Source organism: Rattus norvegicus, chromosome X (genome assembly GCF_021556685.1).
Source record: "Rattus norvegicus strain SHRSP/BbbUtx chromosome X, alternate assembly SHRSP_T2T, whole genome shotgun sequence".
Classification (NCBI taxonomy): Eukaryota; Metazoa; Chordata; class Mammalia; order Rodentia; family Muridae; genus Rattus; species Rattus norvegicus.
The window spans coordinates 73,087,479-73,103,221 of NC_141554.1; the positions used below are offsets into that span (position 1 = coordinate 73,087,479).

Genomic DNA, 15,743 nt, shown 5'->3' on the forward strand with positions numbered 1-15,743 from the left:
TTTTTGTTTTGCTTTTGATAATCTTTAGAGTGTTTGTATCCCTTTTAGCAAACCTTTATCTTGGTTGTTTTTCTAACTCGTTATTCAAGCAAATTTAGTGTACTTGATATTAAGCCTTCTTGTGGTTCCCATAGATGTCTCACACTTGAATCTTAGGCAAAGCATCCAAGGATCTTTTTGAGGTGGTTAAAGACTAATGGTGAATTTGTAACTTCTGGAGGAAACGGCAAGTTGTGTAAGTAACTTACTTGAGGTGAGGCAAGGAAGCCTTCTGTATTTGGTGCTACATACATAGTTATTGTCACAACTCTTTAAACAGTGTTTGTGCTACTTTGACTTAACGGGTTGAACACTTTTAGAGCCATCACATTCATAACAATACTCTGTCAGGACTGACACTTTTCTTTCCTTCCATTTCCTTCCTTTTCTTTTCTTTTACAATGTGCTTGGTAAAATTGCCCCAGACCTAAAATGTCAAAGACACTCAAACTTATTTAACAGCTTATCAAAGAAGAGAATCAGCAGACAGACGTCTCATACTTGAAACTTTAAACACTGGGGCTAAAGGAGAATTAATTGAGACTCTGGGTCTTTTATTTGCCCCCCCCATCCCAGTAGAGGTACTTAGCAGCTCCACATTGATATTCTGCACATACATATATCCATGCACACATACATGCATGCATGCATGCATACATACATACATACATACATACATACAATCAGGAAATTTAACTTCTTTACTCAAATGGTGCTCAAGGATTTTGAGCAATCAGGAAAGACAGAGCCCTGTTTATAGATTGGCAGGACAGCAGCATTCTAGCTTCTGTGACGGCATGGGACTCACAGCTTTGCAATGCCGTTCGGTTGCTTGCCCCAGGTGTAGCAGATATGCTTACGTGTTTCAGCACAGCTTCCTCTCTGCTGTCCTTTAGTCTACTTTAGTCTTTTGGGGCAATCAAAGCAATACTAGTTCTTTACATTTATTAGCATTAATTGGAATTTGTGTTTTCCAGATTGTAAGGTACTACCTGAGTCTATTTTACTGATTCCTTTGGAGAACATACAGGCCTCAAGGGAGAAGTAAGTGGCCCAAGATATCATAGCCTGAGTCAAAACTAGGATGAAGGTGCTCTCCCATCTTCCAGTTTAGTACACACCCCTCCATAATATAGTGTCTGCTGAGAAGGTTTTTTTTGAAGGGGGGGGAATGAAGGGACAACAGGTTGGAGCTCCATAGTAGGCTTTTTACAAAATGAAGGGCTCAGATCTGTGTCATTTTGTTCTGCTCTAATTTTGGGAAGACTAAGTTTAACCATGTATTCCTTATTCATCTTGAATTTCACTTTCAGGAGAATTTTAGCTCACTGAAGGAATTTTATCGCAGATTCAACTTATTTCTTTTGACAATATTAGCCTTAGCATGTAAACAAAGAAACAAACATATAAATGAATGAATAAATAAAGGAAAAGTTGACTGGCTAATCGAGTTACATTGATGTGCTATATCTTGGGTAAAATTTCTAGTGCCCTGCTGCACCCTCTGCTGGTTTTTCGGTGACATTTAATCGTAGTATCTGCTGACAGTCAAAATTCTAAGTTATGCTGACAGATTCTGATTCATAAATAAGGAAGTAAATAGCCTTGTGGGACTTGGCCTTATTTTGTATTTTAGGTTTTCAACATCAACAGCTGCCGTTACAGCACGTCTTGTACAGAGGGGATTAGAGACAAAACGCAGCGTCTTCCAGTGGCCACTATATTTGGGTTTCCTACTAACATATTTAGAAAGAGTAAAGGTAAACTGATGGAACTAAGCTGGGGTGAGCAGAACAGTCAGCGGCATTTCATTATGTGAGATCATACATATATTTAGGCAAAGGTAAAGTGATTCATACTTATGAGATGATTGGACTGTGGGCTCTTAATTATGACTCAAGGAAAGACTCCAGAAATCATTGAAGGTGTGTCTATACCATACTGGAATTAAACAAACAAACAAACAAACAAGTCAGGATACAGAAAGAATTCAGGACAATTTCTGCACAATTTTCTGCAAAGGAGATTTTAGAAAGGGAGATTAGATTTTAGAAAGGGAGAATGGTTTCTAATCATAAAAAGTGAGAGGTTGACTGGAGTCATGAGCTGTCTCAGCTGAATGAGTCGCTGTGTCTGGTTACTTAGGGAAGAGTTAGCTTGAGGCCTAGAGATGCACCAGTAGTGTCTGAATTTGACAACAAATAATTCAAAACATTGAAAATCACTGGATCACACTGTAGAAAAGAAGGTCTGGTCATAATTATGTCTCTTAAATGTCAAAAACATGGTAGAAAATCTCAGGAATGTGTCAACAACAAAACAAAACTTTTTTCCATGAAGGAGATCAAACGTGAATTTTTTCGCCTCTAATCAGAAAGAAAATTCTGGTGGTTGTTCCTCAAAAAAAAAAAAAAAAGGCTTACAATTGATTGATAAGTCTCCAGAAACCCAATTAAATTGATCAAAAGGGGGATATTTTCTAGTTGTTTTTTCAATCTGGAGAATGAGGGGTGGGTGGGGTATGATATATTAAAGTCTTCCAAATCAGGAGAGATGAGTATGGTTAATATATTGGTGTAATTTAATGATCCAAGCTCAATAAATAAAAAGTTTTCTGTGGCAGATACAGAGTTAAGTATTAGATGTCGGGGCTGGAGAGATGGCTCAGTGGTTAAGAGCACTGGTTACTCTTCCAGAGGTCCTGAGTTCAATTCCTAGCAACCACATGACAGTTCACAACTTCCTGCAACTCCAGTTGCAGGAGATCTAACACCCTCACACAGAGGAGTATTAGATGTCTTTTAATGTTGGTAAAAGTTCTGTTGAGAGAGATAAAGGTGGAACCTCATAAATGAAACTACAAGCAGGTCAATATAAATTTATTCAGGTCTGTTTGAGATATTGAGGTACATTCTTATTTACTTGAGGAGATGTCATAGAAGCCAACTTTAATGCTCAACAGAAATCTTTGGGTATAACTAGCTACATCATTAGCATCCCAGGATTTGATATTTCTAATAACTAAAAATCATTCTGGGTGATTAATGTTGAACATAACAGATCCCACACATTGTATATATGGAATCTAGATAAAATAGTTTATCATGAGTTTAAATGCAGACTTTCCAATGTCTTATTTAAGTCTTTTGATGAACTGCTATCATAATATCCCTCTCATCTTTATTCTCACTAACTTTACTCCTGGAAGTCACCAACCATATTCTCTTTGGGAGTTATTCGGTCATTGTTACTGATTTTCATCTTAATAATCTCCTTTCTTTACATTAATGATCCTCAGAAATCCACCTTCTGTATTGTCTTCATGATTCCTAACATATCATTAGTTATAGCTAAATAGAAATGTAGTTGTTGAATTAAATTATTTTGGGACTCAGGTAGCATTTATATAAAACAAGGACATTTTATAGAACAGATCTGCTTCTCTCTGGTCCTGCTAAGTCTGTGAACTGTCAGTTTTGCTTAGGTGAGTAAATAGTTGGTATGTTTCACTGGTTTTGAAAATAATTGGGAAGTGAAGTGGAAATGAGGAGTCCTAACTGTATGATCTATTTCTGAGTTTCACACCTTTCCTCTAAGATGGTACTAAAAGTTTTTTGTAATATATTGTTTGATGTTTATATGCTGTTAGGCCTCATTCTTCTCTCTTAGATCTTGTGAGAAAAATGAACTGTAATTTATAACTATGTTATAGAGAAGATCTCTTTGTACTAGAGAATTTCTGAAGCAAATTGATTCCTAAGAGTCAAGAAGTCTTGTGCCTTTGTCTGCAGCTGTCGGAGTGACCATCTTTGTGTGACTCCTCTGTAAATACTGAGCACTTAGTCTCTCATTTCTGTTCCTTTTCTTTACATTTTATTGACATGTAGCACAAATACAGGAAAGCATGCGCTTCATAATTGTGCCATTTGGTGAGATATTACAAAATGAGAATACTCACATAGCTTTCACCTAGGTAAAGAAATACAATATTTTTACCATTCTGCAAACCCTTAATTATGTCCATCTTTATCATTATACCATCCTCACTCTCCAAAGATAATGACTGTCTTGACTTGGATAATCAGAAATAACTTTGTTCATTTGAACTGTACATAAATGAAATCAGAGTCTTTTGAGTCTTGTGGGTTTTGGTTAGCACTGTATTTGTTGCATAGAGATTTTTTTGAATTTATATCTTTGTATGTTCTGTTGTTGAAATATATCATAATTTATAATTCCTTATAACTATGTGTGATATTTCCTGTTTGAAGTTATTATGAATAATGTTTCAGATACTTTTATTCTTGTTCACTTACTAGAATTTCCTTCAAATATTTACTTAGAATTAATTTCTGTGTAATGGAGAATACATATTTTGAAGTTATTGATGATTTTCTAAGTTATTGACAATTTGTGTTCCCACCAACAATGAATGACAAGTGCAGTTTTTCTATACCTTTCAATCGCATCATTCTGGTGAGTAGGTTTGTACTGATATTTTTTTTATTGTATGTGATATTGGGAATCAAACCCAAGCCTTCAGGTACACTAGGTAAGTGGTCTACCTGTGACTTACATCCTTAACTTTATCTGAAAAGATTTTAAAGGATTCCTCACAGAAGACTGATGGGGTTGTACTCCCATCTTCATGACGTACTTATCTCTCTCTCTCTCTCTCTCTCTCTCTCTCTATATATATATATATATATATATATATATATATATATATATACTTATGTATATATATGCCTATTTTTCTGTCAAATTGTCCTGTTTTTTACAGATTCTTGTATAATTAAAATCCATTATTTTTATTTTTAATTATGTATATGTGTGTTTGTATCTATATGAGGGTATGTGAGTGCAGAGACCAGAAGAGGACTCTGGATTCCCAGGAACTGGAGTTACAGGCAGTCATGAGCCTTCTGACATGGGTGCTTCAAACCGAGCTCCAGTCCTCTTCTGGAGCAACAAGCTCGCTGAACTAAGCCATTTCTCTAGCCCTAGAAATCTTTATATACCTTGCAAATGACTTCTTAGCCTTTGCAAAACAGTTTCAAATTTGTGACCTACTTTTATAATATCTTTTGATGAACAGAAGGCTTTAATTTTAATGTGTCAAATTTTTCTTTCATGGATAATGTTTTTGTATCCTGTTTAAGAAGTATTTTTTCAGGGCTGAAGAGATGTCTCAGTGGTTAAGACCATGTACTTACTTCTTTTGCAGAGAGCCAGAGTTTGGTTCTATGCACCCATCAGGCAGCCCATAACCACCTAACTTCCTTTCCAGAGGAGATCTCTCTCTCTCTCTCTCTCTCTCTCTCTCTCTCTCTCTCTCTCTCTCTCTCTCTCTCACACACACACACACACACACACACAGTCTTTTTTAAAAAGAAGTATTATCTAACTTTGAAATCATTAGACATGCTCTTCCATCATCATTTTAAGGTTTTGTATTTGTGCCATTCACAGTTAGAATTACTAGGCACCTGAGTTTGATTTGTATATGGTAGAGACATAGAGGTCAGGCCCTATATTTTTCCATGTAAGTATCCAACCAATCTAGTTTTATTTATTACATGGATTTTTTTCTGCTTTTCTACATTCTTACTTTTTTCATCCATCCATTGTTTATATATACCCAAAATTGTTCCTGAATTGTTTATTCTATTCTGTTAATCTGTTTCTCATCAGTCTGTTTTCTGTTGCTAGAACAAACTAATCGAGGCTAGGTTCTTGCAATAAAAGAGATTACTTAGGTCACTCTGGAGATTCAAAAACATCCATTCACCTTGAGTGAGGGTAGCCTTGGCTAGATAACAAAATGGTGGAGAAAGACAAAGAGACTACATGCAGAAAAGGGAAAAACTACATGGGTGTTGGTCTCATTCCAGAGCAACTTACCCCTTTGAGAATGTACTCTATAAGAAAAGGATGTATACCTTCTGAAGGCAGTGCCCTCAGTGACAGAATTACCTTGCACGGAGCCTTACCTCTTAAAAGTTGTACTATATCAACAGTGCCATAGGGGGTTAAGCATCCATCACATGAATCCTTGGGATACAAAACCACAGCTATACCATAGCACAGTAGCACTACAAGTGTTAGTGACTGAACCCTATAATAAGCTCTTGATATCTGGGAAAGCAAGTCCTTCTAACTTGGCCTTGTAAAACCACCTTGGATACTTGAAGCACTCACATTTTCACATGTATTTTAGAATTGGCTTCTTATCTACCTCAAGAAAAGAGAAACCTTTTAGAATTTTTATTGCAATTACATTTAATCTAAACATTGTATTAGTTAAGGTTTCTTTTCTCTTGCTGAGATAAAACACTATGGCCAAGAGTTTAACTGAGCTTCCAGTTACAGAGGGTAAGTGTTTATGACAAAAGAATAAAGGCCTGAAGGTGTGGCTGTAGACAGCTAGAACAGCACTAAGAGCTCACGTTTGGATGTTACAGAACACAGTGGGAATGGGGAAGTCTTTTGAAACCTCAAGCCCTCCCCACAGTGGCATACCGCCTCTAACAAGGTAATACCTCCAAATCCTTCCCAAAGAGTTACAGCAACTGGTGACCAAACATTTGAGCCCATGGGGGAACATTCTCATTCAAACCTGCATAAAAATCAACTGAGGAAAAATATCACATCATCTAATTCAGGAACATGGTATATTCCCCCATGTCTTTTTTCTTGCTAATTTTCCTACTAATAGTTTTTATGCTTATATAGAGTTTTTCAATGGTGTGGCTTTTTTATGCCATTGTACATTATAGCTATGATGGAGGTTGTGATTCACCATGTAGATTCCACTTCAGAAAGGCAGGATTTATGCCCCCAAGTACCAAGAGTACTATCAGAAGACCGAATTCCGCTGAGAATTGTCTTCTGAGGCAAACTTTTTCAACCAAGGAAAAACTTCCTTCCATGACTGCCTGTGTCTAATGACTAATCACTGTAGAGCTGTAAATCACTTCTCCTTTCTTCTAAATTAGGCAAACATTGAAGAGTCATATATAAGCCATACTAGCTCAAGAGCTCAATATAAATGTGGTTAGGGCAATTTGGGATTGACTTTTTTCCTTGTCTTGCACATATGCGGATCCCCAAAGCACCACCTAACAAAGAATCCTGCATATTAATCTAAGCCTTTCAGTTGATTTGGTAGGAAATCCAATTTAAGGCTATATAATAATTTCTTTAGTTTTTGTGATTATAACATTATTACATAATTTCCCCTTCAAACCCCCCATCCATCCAAACTTCTCATACAGCCTCCATTTTTCACTTTCAAATTCATGACCTTTTTAAAAATTGTGTTAAGTTTAACTTTAATGGCTTTTTGCTAATGTTCAGAAATCTAGTTTAATTTTATGTATTAAGTTTGTATCCAATGGTTTGCTAAACTCACTTATTGATCCTAACAATTTGTTTGCATGTTCTTTTGGATTTTTCACATCTATTAAAATGTTCATGAAAGATATTTTTTAAATTTTATTCTTTTCCCTTTTAATCTCTATACCTTAAAAGTTTTTCTCCAACCAAAGAGCATACACTACAGCCTGTACCTAGGCCTCCCTGCAGATATGTAACAGATGCTCAGCTTGGTCTTCATGTGGGTCTGGAGCAACTGGAGCGGGGGCTCGCACAAAAGCTGTTGGCTGTATGTGCCATATATTCTTCTAGCTGGGCTGCCTTGTCTGGCCTCAACGGGAGAGGATGGGCCTAGCCTCACAGAGACTTGAAGTGCCAAGGTGGGAGAATACCCAGGAGGCCCCCATTTGCTCAGAAGAGAAGGAGAGGGGAGAAAGGGGGAAGGATTGTGGGAGGGGTAACAGGGAGGGGGCAGTGAGCAGGATGTAAAGTGAATAAGTAAAAAATTAAATTAAAAAGTTTTCTTTGTGTTGGTCAATTATTCCTGGCTATGGGCCCTGCCCTGGAGTGTAGTTGATATACCCAATGACTGTCCATTGGAGAAACCTGACTTTCCCTCTGCCAGCAGCGATCAGTTGCAAATAGATTTTGGTTGGTTGAGGGTAGGACCAAGAGTTCACATTACTCTCTCGGTATCGGGACCCTCTCTAGCTTGAACTTGTTCAGGTCTTGTGAATGCTTTCACATTTTCTGTGAGTAATTGTATCATTCCTGTGGTGTCTGGAAGAAACATTTTTTTTCTTGGAGTCATCTATCCTCTCTGGCTCTTACTATGTTTCCTTTTGTTTATTTGACTTGATTTTCTTTTTTGTTGTTGTCGTTTTCTTGTTTTCACACCTATGCATATATACCACCCCCCACAGAGAGACAGAGACAGAGAGATCATGAAGTTTGGGGGAGAAAGGTGTAGAGAATCTAGGAGAAATTTGGGGATGGGGAAAGAATATGATCAAAATATAGAAAAAAATCTTTAAAAGTTAAAAATGTTTTCTTTATTATAATGTCTAGAAATTTCAGGCTAATGTTGAATGGAAGTAGTGTTAGCAGACATCCTGTTCACTTCTGATCAGAGCAAAACTTTCATTTTTACTGTTTGTCATAGGTTATATTATTGTTAGTTTAAAACGATATTTATCAGTTTTAAATTTTTTCTTCTAGTTTCAAAGGTTTTTAATAACATAAGGAATTACATTATTGTATCATGGTTTTCTTTTATATGTTAAACTAGCCTCATGATTTTTCTTCCTTATTCTGTTAATGTGGTTTGAAGCTAAACTTAAATCGTTAGGATAAAGCCTCTTTAGTTCCAATGTGCTATCCAGTTCATATATGTCTAGAATCATTTTACTAACCTTTCATTTAGAGTCTTTGATCTTTATTTTATGAGTGAGATTAGCATGTAATTTTCTTTCACCATCAAGTTTAGATATCAAGGTTATTTTATGCTGTTATTACAATTGTTTGGTGCTTACAACCATTTATATAACATTGGTAATATTTATCCCTTAACTGTTTGGAAGAATTCATGAAGTCACTTTACCCTAAGGGAGGTTAAATTGTGTTTGACATCCTAATAAACATAGGGCTTTCAGACAATAGCTAACAAAATAATAAAATACTTAGAAATACATTTAACCATGAGTATCAGAGGCCTGAACACTAAAATCTATGAAACGATAATGAAAGAAGTTGAAGAGAGAAGAAATAAACAAAAATAGATTCCATATCTCTGTATTAGAAGAAGTAAAATGGGTGAAATATCCGTATTGTCCAAAGAAAACTGCCAGTTCAATGAGAACCCCAAGATTCCAATGGTATAAGCCAGATGTGGTATCTCATAACTATACTAGCTCTTGGGAGGCTAAGACAGAGGATTGTCAGTGTAAGTGTAGCCTTGAAGATGATGAGACCTTATCTCAGAAAAAACAAATGACAAAACAATTCAATGACACATGTTATAGAAATAGAATTTGTGAAATTTATAGGGAACACAAAATATTTCAATCAATTTCTATTATCAATTGTATGTGTTATTTTTGTACTACTAGGGGTGTTTTGTCATATGCTTGTTTGCTTTTGAATGAATAGCATAATATATATTATTAATTGTGATATATATATATCATATAAATTATATAGCTGTCTCTTGAGAGACTCAGCCAGAGCATGACAAATACAGAGGTGAATGCTAGCAGCCATCCATTGAATTGAGAATGGGGTCCCCATTGGTGGAGTTAGAGAAAGGATTGAAAGAACTAAAGGGACTTGCAATTTCATAAGAACAACAATGCCAACCAACCAGAGCTCCCAGGGACTAAACCACCATCCAGAGTGCACATGATCAGACTCATGGCTTCAGCTGCATATGTAGCAGAGGATGACCTTGTTGGGACACCAGTGGGAGGGGAGGCCCGTGGTCCTGCCAAAGCTGGACCCCAGTGCAGGGGAATGTCAGGGCAGGGAGATGGGAAGGGGTGGGTTGTTGGGGAGGGGAAACACCCTCATAGAAGAGGGGGAGGGGAGATGGGGGATGGGATATATGGGAAACCTGGAAAGGGAATAACATTTGAAATGTAAGTAAAAAATATCCAATAAGAAATAAAATAAATCATCCTTTCACATCTAAAAATATTTGTGCTATCTATGTATAATATCACATAATTATAACAATTATTTATATTATATTGTACATAATATAAAAATAATATTATATAATACACACACATATATATTTGTGTATATATATATATATATATATATATATATATATATATATATATATATATATATATCCTCAGTTGCTTTTATCTTAATCAAGAAAGGATTTATGTTTCTGGAAGTTGGCCTTAGATACTAGCAATCCTATGTCATCTTAATCCAGCATGATACTGAGATCATCTGAAATTGGCTTTCTGTCCAAATAAAAGTTGATTTATCATTTATTTAAAATATTGTTATAGTTTAGAATCTAAGGATTGGTGATTTTTTTCAGGGTTCTTATTCCTAGATAGGTCATAAATTTCAGTTTCTTCTTTTTCTCTGCTGACTCCCAAGTTTGGCCTTTAATAGTATGACATATTATGTAAATATCATATCAATTTTTGTATAGTTTTCTTGAGAGGGAATGTAGTTTAAATTACTAATTTGTCCATTACTAAAAGCATAGCCAACTCATTATTTTTATAGCTATTTATGCATTATCATCTTTGTATCATGTACCAAGGGGTACATGGATGTGGAGATACAACTGTTGACCAGGTCAGAGAGAATTCCTGTAGTCATGGAATTCTGAGTCGAGTGAGTAGGCTAGAACAATTCAATTTGATGATGTAGCAGTCGGGTTAATCTTACAGCTTGGAGTATCTGGAACACATGATAGTTTGGAACAAAAAAAGATGAACACCTGGCTCAAACTTTTGAAATCAAGGGACATTTTCTTGATGAAGAACCTTCTGAGTTTAGAACTGAAAAAAAAGTCATTAGCTGGATAATTTTATTTTCAGTAATAGGAGCTGATTATGCAAAGGCTCGGAGGTGAGAGAGAACATGGCATAGTCAAGGAATGGAAAATCTAATATTTATAAAGTCATAGTTATGATTCCATTATGGTACTGGCATAAGGGTTGACATTATGGATCAATGGATCAGAATTGAGAACCCTTATATTATAACCAGCTGGTTTTTGAAAAAAGAATAAAAGAAAATTCACCGAAGTACAAGATTCCCTGTTGAACTTAAGGTGCTGGGAAAATCATATATCCAAATTTTTAAAAGGGGTGAACTTAAAAACAAATAAGCCTAATGACCTAGATAGACATTTCTCAAAAGAAGACAAACAGATGCACAATATCTAAATGAAAATAACTATAGGAATATTACTACCCACCAGGGAAATGCAAATTAAAATTGCCATTAGAAGCTACCTCTCTCCATTCAGAATCAGTGATATCAACAACAGGGACTAAAGATAAGAAATGCTGTTAAAGATGTTGAGGAACGGGAACCCATTTCACACACTACCAGTAAAATATGTGTACATATGCCATAATATTAAACTATGGAGGTGTTTCCAAAATTGAAAGTAGAAATCCCATCAGCAACCCTACTACTGGGTATGTTATAGTTTGAATAGGAAATATCCCCCATAGATTCTTGTGTATGAATACTTGATTCCCAGCTGGTAGAGCTGTTTCAGGAAGGTTGTGGAACCTTTAGGATGTGGAGAGTTGCTGGAAGAAAGGAGTCAGCAGACAGGCTTTGAGGTTTTACAGTCCAGCTTTGCTTTTTTTTTTCAGATTTGGTGTAGTATTTTACAAAAGTGGAAAACAAGCCCAAGTACTAAACACTAACAACACACTATAACCCAGGGAAGAAGACACGCAGAGGCTACAGGCACAAGCTAAGTCTTTACAGTTGACCACTGAACTGGCTATGACTCCATTGTTCTGGTGACAGGGCTAGCAACTGTTATATCTGGAGATGTCGTATTCCTGCCCCAGGACCTACTTGCAGCAAAATACATAGGACACTTTTTTATCTTCACTCAAGAGTAGGAGGCCACTCCCAGTGTTTAGTCATCACAATGAAGCAGAGGTGGCCTCACTGGCTTTTACTTAAGCATCAACTAACTTACAGTATCCCATCATTTCCGGGTGAGATGGGCACCTTTAAAGACATAGATGTGTATTTCTGTCAGTCTCGGTGTTAGCTGCAGTTCTGCGGATCATGCCACAAGAGTGAGTGATGCCCGCAGCTAGTCCAAACTTAAGAGATCTGTCCTTTATCCTTCAAGGCTCTTAGTTAAGACCTTGTTCCTATGAAGACACTTGGGGCACAGCATGCTATTGTGCAGGTGTCGGGGTGGAAATGTGCAAGCCAGAAGCAGGAAGAGGGCAATCGCTTTCCCTTTCTCATCGGGTACCTAGGCTTGTCTAGCATGGAACTGCAGCAGAACTCAACCACTTTAGGTCACAGGAAGGCTTGTCCCATGAACACACCACACTTCCCCATAGGTCTCCAATGTAGCCTTGAACGGCACTGCCTTGAACTTCTTAGCATCGGCAGCAGTTCTGGCCCAAGATTCCAACACTGCCTCGGAGGCAGATCTAGTTACCACCGTGGTGCTGACTTCCTTGTAGAGCATATCTGCTCCTCTGATAGAGTGACAATCTCTAAGGGAACTGTCACCTGAGACTCGCCCCCGCCCCCCGCCCCCCATTCCGTCTTCATTTTTTGCAGGCGCCTTTAACCTGGCCTCAATGGCTGAGTCAGGAACATTCTTCCCCTCTGGCTTCCTGCGAGTATGTCCTGGAGTCTCAGTATCTTGTGCTTTTTTCTCCTTTGGTTTACAACCATTATTGTTCTCTGACTTTTACCCCCATTGTTTTAGTTTTTGCAGAGGACATGCTCGATTATCTAGACATCTGGCACTCCACTTCGTCCCTCGGCTCTTCTGTGGTCTGCTTCTTGCTCCCAGCAATCTCCATCTTGAGATTAGATCCCAACTTTGCTTCTTACTCTCTGCTTCTGTACTGAGGATCCAGTGCGTGGAGCCAGCCTCCTGATCTTAGCAACCTATATGCGTTCCCACCTTGTTGGCTTGTATTCCCTTGAACTGTAATCCAAAGTAAACTTTGCCCCCTTGAAATGTGCTTCTTGTCAGGTATTTTGTCACACCAGAAAGAAAACTACCTTGTACTGTACGTATCCAACAGAAATAATTGGAAGAGGCATCTGGACTATGGAGCACTATTTGTAGGAGCTAACAAATGAAAATAACCTATGTAGTCATCAGCTCAGGGGATGATGAATGGGTACAAAATGTGGTACAGCCAGGTAAGGTGGCAGTATGAGTAGTCACAATTCTCAGATACATGAGGCAGGGGGAGTTAATTGCAAGTTCAAGGCTAGTCTGGAGCATATAGCAAAAGCCTATCTGAAAGCAAACACAAAAAACAACCCACAAAATGAAGTAAAACAGGAAATGTGGCACATATCCACAATGGACTACTAGTCAGTCAAAAAAACGATGAAATCCTGTTATTTGTGGTAGAATAAATGGAGCTGGAAATAATTATTAAATAAATCAGGTGCAGAAAGGAGATCTCATTCACATGTAGAACAAAAAGTTAATTGTATACAAGGTAAGAATAGAAATGTGGTTATCAGATAGTGGGGAATAGGTGAGGGTTGGGGAGGAGTGATGAGAATTGATCAATGAGTATTAGATTACAGTTATATGGAAAAGGATGATCTATTATGCTGTTACAGAGGAGAATGACCATAGCTAAAGTATGTTTCAAAAAGCTATAAAAAAGATTTTGTGTAGGGGCTCCCAGAGACTAAAGTGCCAATTATGGAGTGTACACAGATCTGCGTTAGGTCCTCTGCATATATGTTATGGTTATTAGCTTGATGTTTTGGTTGGTGCCCTAACAGTGGGAATGGCCATTGTCTCTGACTCTTTTGCCTACCCCTGGGACCTTTTTCCTCCCACTAGGCTGCCTTGTCCAGCTTTAATATGATGGGAGGTGCCTAGTTTTTGTGTAACTCCTAAGCCATGCTTGGTTCATATCTCTGGGAGACTTGCTCTTTTCTGAAGGGAAAGAGGATGAGTGGATCTGGGGAAGAGGGGAGGTAGGAGGTGGGGACTGGGAGGAGTGGAGTGAGGGGAAAATGCAATCGGGAAGTATTGTATGAGGAAGAATAAATAAAGATTTTTAAGTTTTTTTCACTATAAAGAATAACAGTTGGTGGAGTAAATAGATGTGTTTAACCTGATTCAATCACTATGCCTTAGGTGTACTCTGGTTTCCTTTTTATTCACACACATCCTTTGACTTTTAAATTCACTCTACAGTGCATCCATGTGTTAAAACATTGTACATGTGCTAATAATATGTATATATTTTGTTTTAATCTATCAATTTAAAAAGTTTAAAAAGCCAGGAGTTAAATTAAATAAAAAAGTGAATGTTGGTATATACTATATACCACACCTGTGGATTTACTTTTAAATAGCCTTAATTTAAAATGCCAGAACAACACTTTTAGAAGAAACCAGAAAAAAATTATAACCTTTGTATTGAGCAAAGATTTCTTAGACACGGAACCAAAAACAGTCAAACAACACACAGATGTGAATTGTATTTGAAAAAAAAAGTTTTTCTAAAGAAACCTTTGAAAAAATGAAAAGAAACATGAGAGTAGAGGAAAATGTTTATAAAATAGGCCTCTTGAAATGCAATGAATAAGAAGACAAAGTAGGGAAAAATATATACATTTTATCAAAGAAGACACACAAATATCCAAAAATACACAAAAATATGCTCATCACTTATAGAAATGCATCATTTTATACCTATTAGGATGGCTATAATAAAAAAGATAATAAACAATGCAAGTGTAGAGAATGGAAATACTAATACATTGCTGCTGGGCATGTTAAATGATACAGTAGCCTTGAAAAATGGGTTTGCACTCCCTTAATAAGTTAACATAGAATTACTTATTGCATAATGACCCAATTCTACTTGTATGCTTGTGCCCAAAAGAATTGAAAACGTCTGTTCACACAAAAACCTCTATAGGAATGTTCGAAGTGAGTAGTATTATTCATAATTTTAAAAAAGTGGAAGCAACCCAAATGTCTGATGAATAAAGAAATGTGGCATAAAATTCTAATAGAATATATTTCAGCCATAAAAAGGAATAAAGTTTGAATATGTTACAACATGGTAGGATCTCAAAAATAATATGCTACATGAAAAGAGCCAGTCATGAAACCCACATTATATTGCATAATTCTATTTGTATGAAATGTCCAGAATAAGTAAATATGTGGAGAGAAAAATGAGATTAGTGAATGTCTGTGGTGAGTCTTAGGAATGAAGATTCACTGAATACACCAACCAACCAGAGCTTCCAGGACTAAGCCACTACCCAAAGACTGTACATGGACTGACCCTGGACTCTGACCTCATAGGTAGCAATGAATATCCTAGTAAGATCACCAGTGGAAGGGGAAGCGCTGGGTCCTGCTAAGACTGAACCCCCAGTGAACTAGATTGTTGGGGGGAGGGCGGCAATGGGGGGAGGATGGGGAGGGGAACACCCATAAAGAAGGAGAGGGGGAGGGGTTAGGGGGATGTTGGCCTGGAAACTGGGAAAGGGAATAACAATTGAAATGTAAATAAGAAATACTCAAGTTAATAAAGAAAAAAAAGATTCACTGAATACGGACACGAGGACACTTACTGTGGGAAAGA

The 15,743-nt window shown here is 37.1% G+C and overlaps 1 protein-coding gene and 1 pseudogene across 2 annotated transcripts in view; one reads left to right on the forward strand and one right to left on the reverse strand.

The window, feature by feature from the left end:
- Eda (ectodysplasin-A) overlaps positions 1 to 15,743 on the forward strand; it is a 401,465-nt gene that overhangs the window by 1,350 nt on the left and 384,372 nt on the right. The gene's annotated exons all lie outside the window — the stretch shown is intronic.
- On the reverse strand, positions 12,257 to 12,962 carry Dppa4-ps9 (developmental pluripotency-associated 4, pseudogene 9; annotated as a pseudogene).